Source organism: Aplidium turbinatum, chromosome 8 (genome assembly GCF_918807975.1).
Source record: "Aplidium turbinatum chromosome 8, kaAplTurb1.1, whole genome shotgun sequence".
NCBI lineage: Eukaryota > Metazoa > Chordata > Ascidiacea > Aplousobranchia > Polyclinidae > Aplidium > Aplidium turbinatum.
Window position 1 is genome coordinate 22,101,068 of NC_137479.1, and position 11,955 is coordinate 22,113,022.

Sequence of the window (11,955 nt, forward strand, 5' to 3'; positions counted from 1 at the left end):
ATATCTGACTATGGCGACATTTATACACAGGCCATGCCAACGTGCAGCTTCAAACTTGACTAGAGGCCGATCTGTTAGTAGCCAAAATCGCTAGTATAAGTTGAGTATTAGTTAATATAGTCTGTTCTGTTATATTTTGTATATTACATTGGTAAGACGAAATACTGCCCCAAACAGATATGAAATAAATTGATATTATTATATTTTGTGTTGTTGTTACCATACAAAGTTTGGACTAGATTTTGGCAGTTTACTTGCTGTAGTTTTTGAACTTTTGAGATTTACTTGGTATTGCATATGGCAGCAGCTATTTCGAAAGTCTGAAAGCAGTTCGGTTCTATGCAATCATCAAACACTTACCATCAATTTTCTAAGCAATGGGAGTTGCAAAAACTTGAAGTAAATTGCTTGCATTTATTTTTCTTGTTCTGCCGAGTTCAAACTAGAAAATCTGACTGAACTCACCGCCAACCGTTTAGCGCAGTGATAGTCAATCAAATAGATTTTTCTTTTGAGTACAGCCGACCTGTGTAAAATCCAGCTGCAAGGAGGCAAGTGGATCGAATGGCCTTCAAAGGTACAAGACAAGGAGCCCTAAATTTACATGCGCATGCCAAAGGCAATACTTTGCTGATGAACTATTTTATCAAGCAGAAGATCGACAGACCACTTTGACATTAAACACAATCTTAAAAATGCATTTCTCAGTAGAAAACTCATCAAAACGTTACTACTCTTCTTAATATTTTCTCTTTTACAGTAATATTAGAATGTAGATAAATATTCTCCTAAAAAAAACAAAAAAAACGATTGCTTAATATTTGATATTGATTATCCAATAATATTTGCATTGTCGTAGTTGTAAACTGTACAAACAATAGTTTTTGTTATCGACACTGATCAATTTCGATGTTAGTCGTCTGCTCCAGCTCGTGTCCGAGCATTGGTTTGTCTTCATATCGAATTTGGCTTTGGATGATGATGTCGTATATGGCTTTGGAGGCCCAGTCTATGATAGAAAAGACGTGGGCAAAAGACACATTGTATGGAGGGTAATGGGAGTTTGATGTTAGTATTGACGTGTATAGCCTACTGGCTAATGGAAACCAGTCAATACAAGAAATGCACAAGCTCACTTGTTAACACAATCCGAGATCGAAATACATTGGTAAGTCCGCTTGGCACTTGTTCACGAAAGTGAGCGAACACTTCAATTTATCTATCAAGCCAAAATGTGCTAGTTAAGATCATGTACTGAATTGTTATTTGTGTGGAAAAACGTTGGAAGCCTTCAACAGAGTTCTATGAGATTATTCCTGAGAGTTTTTTTGACCTCGACACAAGAGTTCATAAAGCTCTTCCGACAGAAAAATTGCAATTCCGCGTTAAACACCCAGGTGTACATAAGAGCCGGAGTTTTGGGATGTTTAAGAGCTAGAGTCTCGGTTTTCGGCGGAGTCGGAGTGGAGCCGGAATCTGAAATCCTTGAAAAAAACAGGATCCGGAGTCTGATTTTCATATCAGTTGATACTCATGCAAATATCTACGGTGCACTTGGCGCAGTTGTCATTTTTGTATATGCTTTTATGAGTTTATTTCCCAAGCAATAATTTTTTTCATTTAAAAATATGCATTTCTTTTTGTGACAGGGGATAAGATAAGTATAAGTGTTATGTTTAGAAAGCTATATGCGTTTTGAGGTAGTTTTTTGGAGTCGTTTTCTTTGGAATCGGATTGCACTTTAGAGTCAATATTTTTAAAATATTTGAACCAGAAGTAGATTTGGTGTCGTAGACTGCATGGTAGAGTATGAGTCCCGAAAACCTGACTCGTACACCTCTGGTGTATACTAGCCTATATAGAATCAATTCATTTGCTTAACATTTTCAATCAAATTTTCAAGTGTACCAGTTAAGCTTCTTTTACTTTGTTACGTAACGCATCCTTTAACTAGAATCAGCTTTTTTTGCCTTGATGCAATGTAGGGTAAATCAGGTCTTTAAATTTTTGATAAAGGCTAGATGTGTAGCAGAAAACGTTTGCGCATGTTGTTTTTGTATCACTGCAAATTCTGTGGAATGTTTTGATTTCATGTGCTTAGAGTTTGAGTGAACACTAGATTCTGAACGCTGTAGCTGCACATAGAGCGAGATAGAAGATGCTGACGAAATACTGAAGCAGACAAAAATGAATTCGTTGTCATCGTAGACCAAATACTAAACTTTTGTATCAAACTGGCATTCCCGGTGTCATGCAGTGTTGGAATGTGTCTCAAAATGCACTGTGCTTACTAATGCAATAGGAACAAATTGTTTTCTTATCACTTGATCTCAATATTTTCTGCGTAGGCGCAGCCTCGGTGTTATGAGGAACCGTAAACCGCAGTGGCTACATTTTGAAGAAATATTATGACAAGGCAAAATCTGACACTGGTTATTAAAAATACGTTTTCTTGCATTTTTTTATTGTAAAAATTATTATATCCAAAAGGCCTGCAACACGTGACTGGCTTTAGATGTCGTTACTTTTATCAAAATAATACGAGATTATCAGAATTAGTTTGTATTTATTTTTTTAATGCATAATAATAAAAAGTGTCAATAAAACCACAGGAGTATTAATATTCAACGCTATTGATAGCTATTGATTTCCAACGTTGAGAGCTCCTGCTGTAAATTCAGTGCAAATTGCAATAATAGCATCCATAATCAACCTTGTCCTTATTATTTTTAAGAATCAATAGCAAACGGTTGCGGCAAGGACACATGCAAGCCATATGCACAAAGGCCGTGTGTTCCAACATAGAAATTCAACCAGTGACAAATGAGAAAACAATACATCGTGCTTGTATCCAAAGATAACTTTCTATGTAGTTTTGAGCCACACGCGTTATTACACGTGAAGAACATACCAAAGATATCTATAATTTACACCAAGTTATATTTGTCTGCTGTTGTTTCTACATCAAATACATGACTGTAAATTTTTTACCACAAATACTACATCGTACAAAGTGACGAAAAATGAAAACTGCAAAATTTTATTAAAATGTTTAGAAAAAAATCTTCTTTGGAGAAACTTTGGTACAATTTTTCCCACATTAAGTACCGCACCACATAAATTGAAGAGCTCAATCAAAGGAATAATAACTTGAATGTTCAGTAAATTGATTGCATCAACACAATTGATTGACAAGTCATGTGAAGTGAGTGAGATAATATCGATTTTCTTAATTGCTAAATGTATTAGTACAATTTGGGTAGAGAGGTAACTTTTTTAAAACATAAACAGACATAACTCAGCAAGAACACTACATTTAACATTATAAAAAAAAAAAGAATAAGCGAACGTTTTCAGCTAGTCATACAGCTCTTTTCAAGCCTCTAAGAAAAACGTTCGCTTATTTTTCTTATAATGTTAAATGTAGTGTTGTTGCTAAGTTATGCCTGTTTATGGTTTAAAAATGTAATAGTGTGCCAGGTTTTATAATTTTGTTATATCCGTCAAGTTGCTAAACTCAAAAAGCTAGAAATGCAATTTACAAAGTTGTGAAAAAGCTAATGGTGATAAGAAAGTTATTCAATAAACGTAAAAAATACTTGGCAAGCTGATTAAAAACGGCGCAGTAACCATTTTCAACAGCAGCTACATTCAAATCTAAAAACCTTTCCAACTTCATAAATGTATGTTCTGCAAACTGGGAGCAATGCCTTTATCCAAAACAACATTTCCAATACAGCAGGATTTTGAACATCACAACGAAATTGTAATCACTAACTGGATTTGAGATCTCAATATGTGGTCCATCTAAGCAGCATCAGATATGATACGAGCAAAAACTCTGTTCAGGTAAATATGTTTTTTTTATTCTGGTGGATGTTAAGCAGCCGGGCTCTGTTTGAGTAGCTGGGTACTGCTGGTTTCACGATGTATTGGTGCCTTGCATATAACCAATAAATGACCAATCAGGGAAAGCTGTAAAGCATATGTTTTTATTACAAGCGATTCTAATGTCAAAAAATGGTATCACACTTTTTGTGTGCAATAACATGAGACGCTCTTCTGGTGTGAACTAAGCTAAACTATCACAAGGTGTTTCAGCTGATAATCTGCATTTATTCCTACGTTTCGTCAATCAGACACGACTGACTTCTTCAGGAAGGGCAGATCAGGTAATGACTACCTGTCTAGCATTACAGAACGCAACATGTTGTAAGTAGAAGCATGTTGCTGTGAATCAATTAAACATGCAAAATGAAATTCAACTTTAATAACAAAATTAATACCAGTAAATTTTGAAACTAAAGAAAGGATTTTAAATGTTATCAATCAACGAGAAACTTAAATCAAAGTAGAAGGAGAGATAGTAAACGGCATGAGTATGAATAGTAATTGAACTAAATGCCTGATAAACAGCCTCATTCTATTTTTGCATCATTTTGTGTGTTACATTGATTTTGCTACAGTGCCAAAGTTGTGATATTTCCAATATAAAGATAGTTTTGATTAACCTCCAATTGTCTTGACGAACGTCTGGTGCATCTTCCATAAATGCACAAAGTGTCAGTTAAAACTTTGTGTATTGAGATGAACCAAACCGTGACAGATTAAATTTAATTATACGCAATTTAAACTTAAAATTACACGATATTTTAAACTTTTCTTCTCCACGGAATGTTTAACCTTTGTCGGCTGGATCAGTTAACAAGAAGATGACTCTTAAACGTATTATTCTCTTTGAGAATTAACTAATTCATACAAAAAGAGATGCAGATGACCACTTCATAATTGCTTTGTTTTTGAAGGATAACCATTTATGTTTATATTTTAACCGTTTGTATTCTTTGTTGTTGGAAAATAACCAACTGAAATAATTATTACGGCGAATGCAAAAAAAAGCAGAGCTAGAGGCAAATCTTAGTGACAGAGCATTTATCGAAATTAGTGCTCCTTGCACCATAGGGACAACATTGGGCTCATTGGCAACAAACTCATTTACTTTTTAACATAACGTTCCCATGTGAATATAGTTTGGTGGTAAGCTTGCTCAATAAACAATGTTAACTCTTAAAGCCAACAATAGTAGAAATAAATTTTATGCAGAGAAATGATGTTTACTATAATTTTACATTGGTGTCACAAAATTAAAAATTAAAAATTAGTGCTGTAAAGTGTAGGCATTCACCAGGATCATTATCTTTTCTTGATTCTAACAATACTATAGATATCTTAAACAATTAAAGGTCTATAAGAATGTTAACTTGTTCTTTCATAGAAAAATCTAGGTTTGACGAGATGTAGCTTAATAATTTCTATTATTGGGTAATATTGTGGCATTTTGACTTTTCAACGAGCTGGAAATGTTGAGTGAGCAGGCGCTGTTTCTAATTGCTTAATGATGAACTATCCCTAAATAACCGTCATGAAAAAGATTACTGCGCACAAATTAATATTTCTTGACTGTGCATTGTTGTCAATTTTCAACCCTCAGGATTCTTTATACCTGCAGTTTAATATTGTAAATACTTGTAATTATGTTAAAATCTGACAATTTGCTCAGTAATTGGATTGACTGACGTTTGATGACTTTCATTGACTATATGCTTTTCTGCAATAATTGCACCTAATTTGTCAAAATTGTCCTCTGACAATTCAGTAAATTAACACATTTGGCAGGTAATGAAAGAGTTGTCAAGTAAGCAGTTTGCATATTCCAAGAATTCAATGACTCGCCACATTCTAACGAAGCGGAAGGAGTTAAATGTCATTTTAATTCAATGTCATACTTAAGTTTTAAATACTTAAAAATTTGTTAAAATAAAACATGTTAATCTAACTCTCGGTAGGCTACCAATATAGACAAAATAAACTTAAAAGCAAAGTAGCATAGAGTTTTAATCGAGTAAAACCTTTCTATCGTGGTTATGCAAGTTTTAATAATGCAGCCTACTGCTTCAACTCCAACCAAACATATCATTTGGCCAAAAGAACAAAAATTTCATGTACACTGTTATTGCGTAAAATTTCGTTTTAACTGATTTCTGAAAGATTTTCTCGATTTTTTACAAATCTAAAGATTCTTCTGGAAAGCAACTGGACGAATATAAACGGGTTGTACATTATGATAAAGTTTGTCCACGTCGATAGTAGCAATTGCGCCGATAGTGGCTCTCTCTGTTCAAATGAAACTCCTTGTTTTTTCAGCTCCGGTTAAACGTAATAATGCAGAGAAATCTATTTCATGTTAGATTTAAACGTTAGAATTATTTTGAAAACATATACAAGTTCAAAAATGTTGGAATCATACAAAGTTCATGTCAAACTTTTTTGACATTGCGGTGTTAGCTTGAAGAATTTCATTATAAAACTGTTCAGGTTATTTAGATTGTATCAAAAAAACTTATTTGCATACAGAAAAGTGATGGTGATATAAGATCACATTTTTTAAACTTGTCTTTTTCGGATACCTTATGACCAATAATAGTATTTTTAAAAAGGGAAGAGTAAATTTCAAATAAACGTTTTCTTCAAGTATCACAGTAAATAATTTGTATACTGTTTCAAACTGTAGCTCAAAGTGATGTAACTTAATTGTCGGCTGCATAGCCGTGTGGTGAGAACGTCTGCGCGACGTTCGAAAGGACGTGGGTTCGACACCGCTCCAGAGCACGCGCCTGTGTCTCGGCAAAGACACTTAATGGCATGCCAAAATAAGGGGAGCAGCTGACTCGAAGACTATATGTCACTTCGCTGCTTCCTGTCGTCTGTTGTATCGCATCTGTGATCGCAGTGTACTGGATGTTATCGCAATGGGCCCAAATAAAAGCATGATTATTATTATTAATCTCGTAAGCTATATGCTATTTAAAAAGCAGCGCAAACTGTATTGGACAAGCTTTTACGGCAAAGAAACGAAAACTTTGATGGCTTGATCTTTTAGCTTAGACGGGCGATAGCTTATATTTTCTAATAAAAAATTGCATGTGTGGTCAACTGCAGAAAACTTTGGCCGCATTATGAAGTACAGTTTATGAAACGAACTAACCTCATCCAGTATTTACAATAACAGGGTTTAGTTTACACATAAGTAAAGCTATCACAAAAATTTGTTCCTGTATTTTTATTTATTTTTGTTTTCTTCAAGCACGAAATCTAATCTTGTTTGAAATGTGCTGCATTTCTTATCATATTTGAAAGAAGTTGGATATATGTATTTTATTGAGTTTGCAATTAAAAAAAAATTGGCATGAAGCTCATATACGTTTAGTTACCTAATGGGGATCTTGCTTTGCATTAATAGTTAGTACTTTAATTGAAACATAACCTCAACCTTAAACCTTGAAATATAACCTTAACCTTAAATAACGCTAATCTTAACTTTAAAACCAGTGTTTGTTGCTTTTTTTGTTCGACCACTTTCTGATTGATACGTTCTGTTCGTTCGTATTGCTCAGATCAACCATAACAAAATATTGTAAACAACCTAATAATGTGCATTTAATTTAAAAATTACAATAAAGTTTATTGAAAATTGGCACAACTTTCAAGTGAAATAGTACAGTGAGTTCAATAAAAGACATGGATGTTTTTTTGTCACAATATTGCAAAGGAAATCTTAGAGTTATTGTTTAAATACATAAGATTGTAAAGAAGTCTGTTCATTGACTCTAAATGTTAAGTAGTTAATGCATATGCATATCAGTTTGAATCTTTTGTGGATTCTCTTCTAGAATTATGGGCTAATCCTATAGATGTTTGCCGGTAGGCTACACCCCTTCATTTTCTTTGAATTTTAATACTTATTTGTGCTGCTATATAGTATCCAATTTCTTGTATTTTAGATCCATCTCCGATGATATAGTTATGTTCTAGCTTAGTGACAAATTTCAGTCTGTTTCTCAAGTTTTTATTTTTTACAAATTCAAATCATTTCTTAACACAATTTTTTTCAAAAAAAATCGCAGTTTTTTATTGACGGTAAAATTACGTTTCACTGAAGGCCGAAATTAATAATAAAATCAATTCTCGCTGGTTTATTAAAATCACTCTTGAAAATCCCCATCTCAAAACTTCAATACAAATCTCTACTTTCATTTTACTAGGCTGAAGAGATCGGAACATCAAAATATTGACTACTGTCCGCAGTTAACTTTTAAAAATATTTTTTTAGACATTATCTTTAAAGAAATAAAAAAGAATCAAAAGTCATGTAACTATCATTTTGTGTGGATCTACATGCGCTTAAGGGGTTACTGTTATTTTTTTTATTCACTAGCTAAATGAAAGTCTGCCATAAACATTTGAAACCTTTGATACTTTACAATGTTACAGGCCTTGTTCGTTTGCAAAGAATATCATAAGTAAAGGTTCAAATATTTTTCATGATGTAGCTGTAGCCTAAGTTCAAAATGAAAAATTTGATGTAAGTAGGCCTAGATAGCGGAATCAGTCGGTCTCTAAGTTGGGTATCATTATTACACAAGCGACATGTTTTGCCTTATTAAGGTTTGTTAAAAATATTTGGTCACACACATAATAATCAAGCACCGCGCATCTACAGACCATATAATCAAACATAAAATCAATTTCGTCTTTCAATGATCTGATTCTACACAAAGATACTCCGATGAAAAAGTTCATGCATTTTACTCTAATTTTTGCTTATTTTTTTTGCATTTTTTTGTGGAGCATTAGCACCAAAAGAGCAGATTAACATTTGCATCGACGTCATTAAGTTCAAGTTGTGGCATTAAAGAAATATTTTGGGACTTTTAACCTTATCAAAAGTCAAACAAAATGTATTTTTTCTCTTTTACACACGTACTTGTTGTATCTCAATGGAGTGACTTCACTGTAAAATGGCTTTTATAATGCAATTTCTTTGGAAGTCGAAGTGCAGTAATTCTGTAAAATACGCATGACTGTATAGCTGATAATGCAACCGTAGTGGAAATTTTCAGAAATTCAATGTTTGTATTGAAAAATCAACATAGCTCATTGCATAAATCATCGACTTTAACTTGAACTCCGTTTTAAGATAATTTTTGACATTAACTTAATCCTCAAAATGATTAAAGCATGTGTTTTCATCACTAGGCATTTGTTATCGGTCGCGACTTGCATGACTTATTGTTGATATTTTTATATTCATTTTGAAAAATGGGTATTTCCAACAGAGAAAAATTGTTTATTTTCGGTCAAAATCTATAATGCATTGAAAGAGTTTCAGCCTGGCATGATTATTAATGCATAGTAGCAAAACCACACCAAAAGGGTGCCATAAATTGCATGAAAAGACTCATGAAAGTATACAAATGGCTTTATACTGTATAGGCCAGTGGTTTTCAACAAAGGTTCCGCGAAACCCTAAGGTTCCGCCAGTAAGTCTAGGGGTTCCGCGAGTTTACATTCAGATTAGAGAGTCTATTTTATTATTATATGCATATTGTTTAAATATAATCAAATATTGATTAGGTTAGGTCAGCATGTGCAAGAAACACCAGGCTCAAGTTTCTCATTGAATTTTTTATGAGAATAAATGTAATTTTTTACAGTTTGTATTTTTATTGTACATAAATAAATCTGAACATGAGTATTTTAATTTAATTTTATTAATCAAACGATGTTTTTTGCATAAGGCAATTAAATTATTGAACAGTGGTTCCTCGAGCTTTTGGAATGTTTCATTGGGTTCCGCTCCACCAAAAAAGTTGAAAACCACTGGTAGCCTATAGGCTATTAAATGATATATAAATTTCGTGTGTTTTAAACAAAATGATCCACAAGTCACATTTTCAGAAGATGTTTTAAGAACTTTAAGCATAAATATGTGTTTGAAAATTTTGCTATTTTCTTCAGTCATGATCCATCAACACATCTTGAACCTCAGTCGACGACACAGTAATATCTAGCGTCGCCTGTAAAATTTTGCTAAAAAATAAAAGGAGAAAATTGTTTACTTTAAATGTACCCAGTGAACGACACTGAATCTCTCTGACACATTTTTAAAAGTAATTCAAACAATCATTTTGCTTTAAGAAGTAGGTTATTGGTTCAATATACCTTTTTTCTCTTGCCAAGACCTATGACAAACTTTAATGGCAACAACATGCAGTTTGTATTAGTAACTTTTAATATTTTTAGATATTAATCAAGGTGTGTAGTTGCATGACACATGTATAATTTGTAGATTAGAAAACTGATTTCATAAAAACCTTTACAGACGTGTTGTAAAAACACATTCAAAACAATGGTACCAGCACTTGGCTTTGTCAGTAAACTGTGCGATATAAAACGTACAAGATAAGATTAATTTTTCTTAGGAATTGTAATTTTTCCCCCGGTAGTATACAACCACAATTGTTTAAAACTGTTCGTCACGTTTAATATATTTATTTACTTTCGCTCCTGAGTCACAGATTTCTGTGAGATCCATATAACAAACAAACGTATTTACCACTTGCAATAAGCCATCAATATCTAAACAAAGGCGTTGCCTTTTTTGCAATTTCCCCGAAAGAACAATGTTTGATAAAACAATAAAAAGCTTATGACACTTAAAATATCTTCCCTGGATACTTTACTGAATAAATGACATTGCATTTGCTGTAAGGGTAGATAAATTTTGCGCATTTGCTTTCGAGATTGTACTTATTTTATACAAAAACGACATTTTTTGTAAAATTTGTTCTTTGCAAAGCTTGTTTATCTCGCTAGTGTACTTGTTTAGATTTTTTAGACAAAAAACTATAAAATATTATCTTGTTCGCAAAAAATTGTCCCATTTAGAGTTGTTCCCACGCACGCCTAAGCGAGCGTGCGACCTTCACCACGCAAAGTGGTCGACTTCAAATGTCATGAAGGTTTTCACAATGTAGATATTAACAACCTGTTTTAGCCTGATGCTGCGAGTTTGCTGTGGTAATAGCAAATTGCACTAGCTTTCAGAACGCAGTTCCCTAGTCATGTGCAATGACCAATGGTGTTGAATTGGTTGAAGTCATTCCATTCCACCATTCATCATAGGAAACTGTCTTGCGAAAGGTAGTGCGATTCGCTATTACCACAGCAAACTTGCAGCATCAGGGTAAAACAGGTTGTTAATATCTACATTGTGAAGTAAGCAACGATCATGCTGCTAAAAGCGAAACCCAATCTATTGCAATGCAGGTTATTCTTTAAAATGGGAAAATTCAACAGTTTTGGTGCGATCTCATTTTACAAACGAACAACAAACGGGCTAAACGACAAATTTTACCAAAATATGTTCTTATTGCATGCATAATGACATAATTTAGACTCGCCCCAGAGAGAAAAATCCTTCATTTTCTTATTGATTCAACGTTTGCAGACGCTAAATCAATGTAAAAAGGACGGATTTTATTGTCTGGGTCGTCTGAGCGTGCAAGGTTTTAATTATGTCAGGCAATGACATGATTACGTAATAGTCTTCTTATGTTCTTATGATTACGTTTTCTGACTGTCTCAAGTTCCTGGTTGGTGAACAACATAAAACGTATTTAACTAGACCGCAGACAAGCGGATGTGAATTACCGATGCGTTCATTTGTCTTTAAAAAGCGAAGTGGTAGACTATTTTTACTTCTGAAAGTTATAAAACGTGAGTTAAAACAGAGATTATGTTGGAAATTCTAAATCTGAAGATTTGTTATTTTTGGCACTTCAGTATGATATTTCTCAAAGATATCCGTTTAAATCTAGTCATCATTTTTGCAAGCCCTGTCTTGTAAGGCTTGCACAAAAATACCCTTTTTTGATAAAAGCTTTCCTTATCCTTGAAAAAAATAGTAATTATATAGGGTTGGGCAGCTTGATCGCATAATGAAAACAGATAAAAACTAACGATTAAATCTTATCAAAGCGGACGACTTTATGATAAATCCTGCAATTTAAACATCATAGTTTTTGAACTCAATGTGACATTGCAAGACATCAG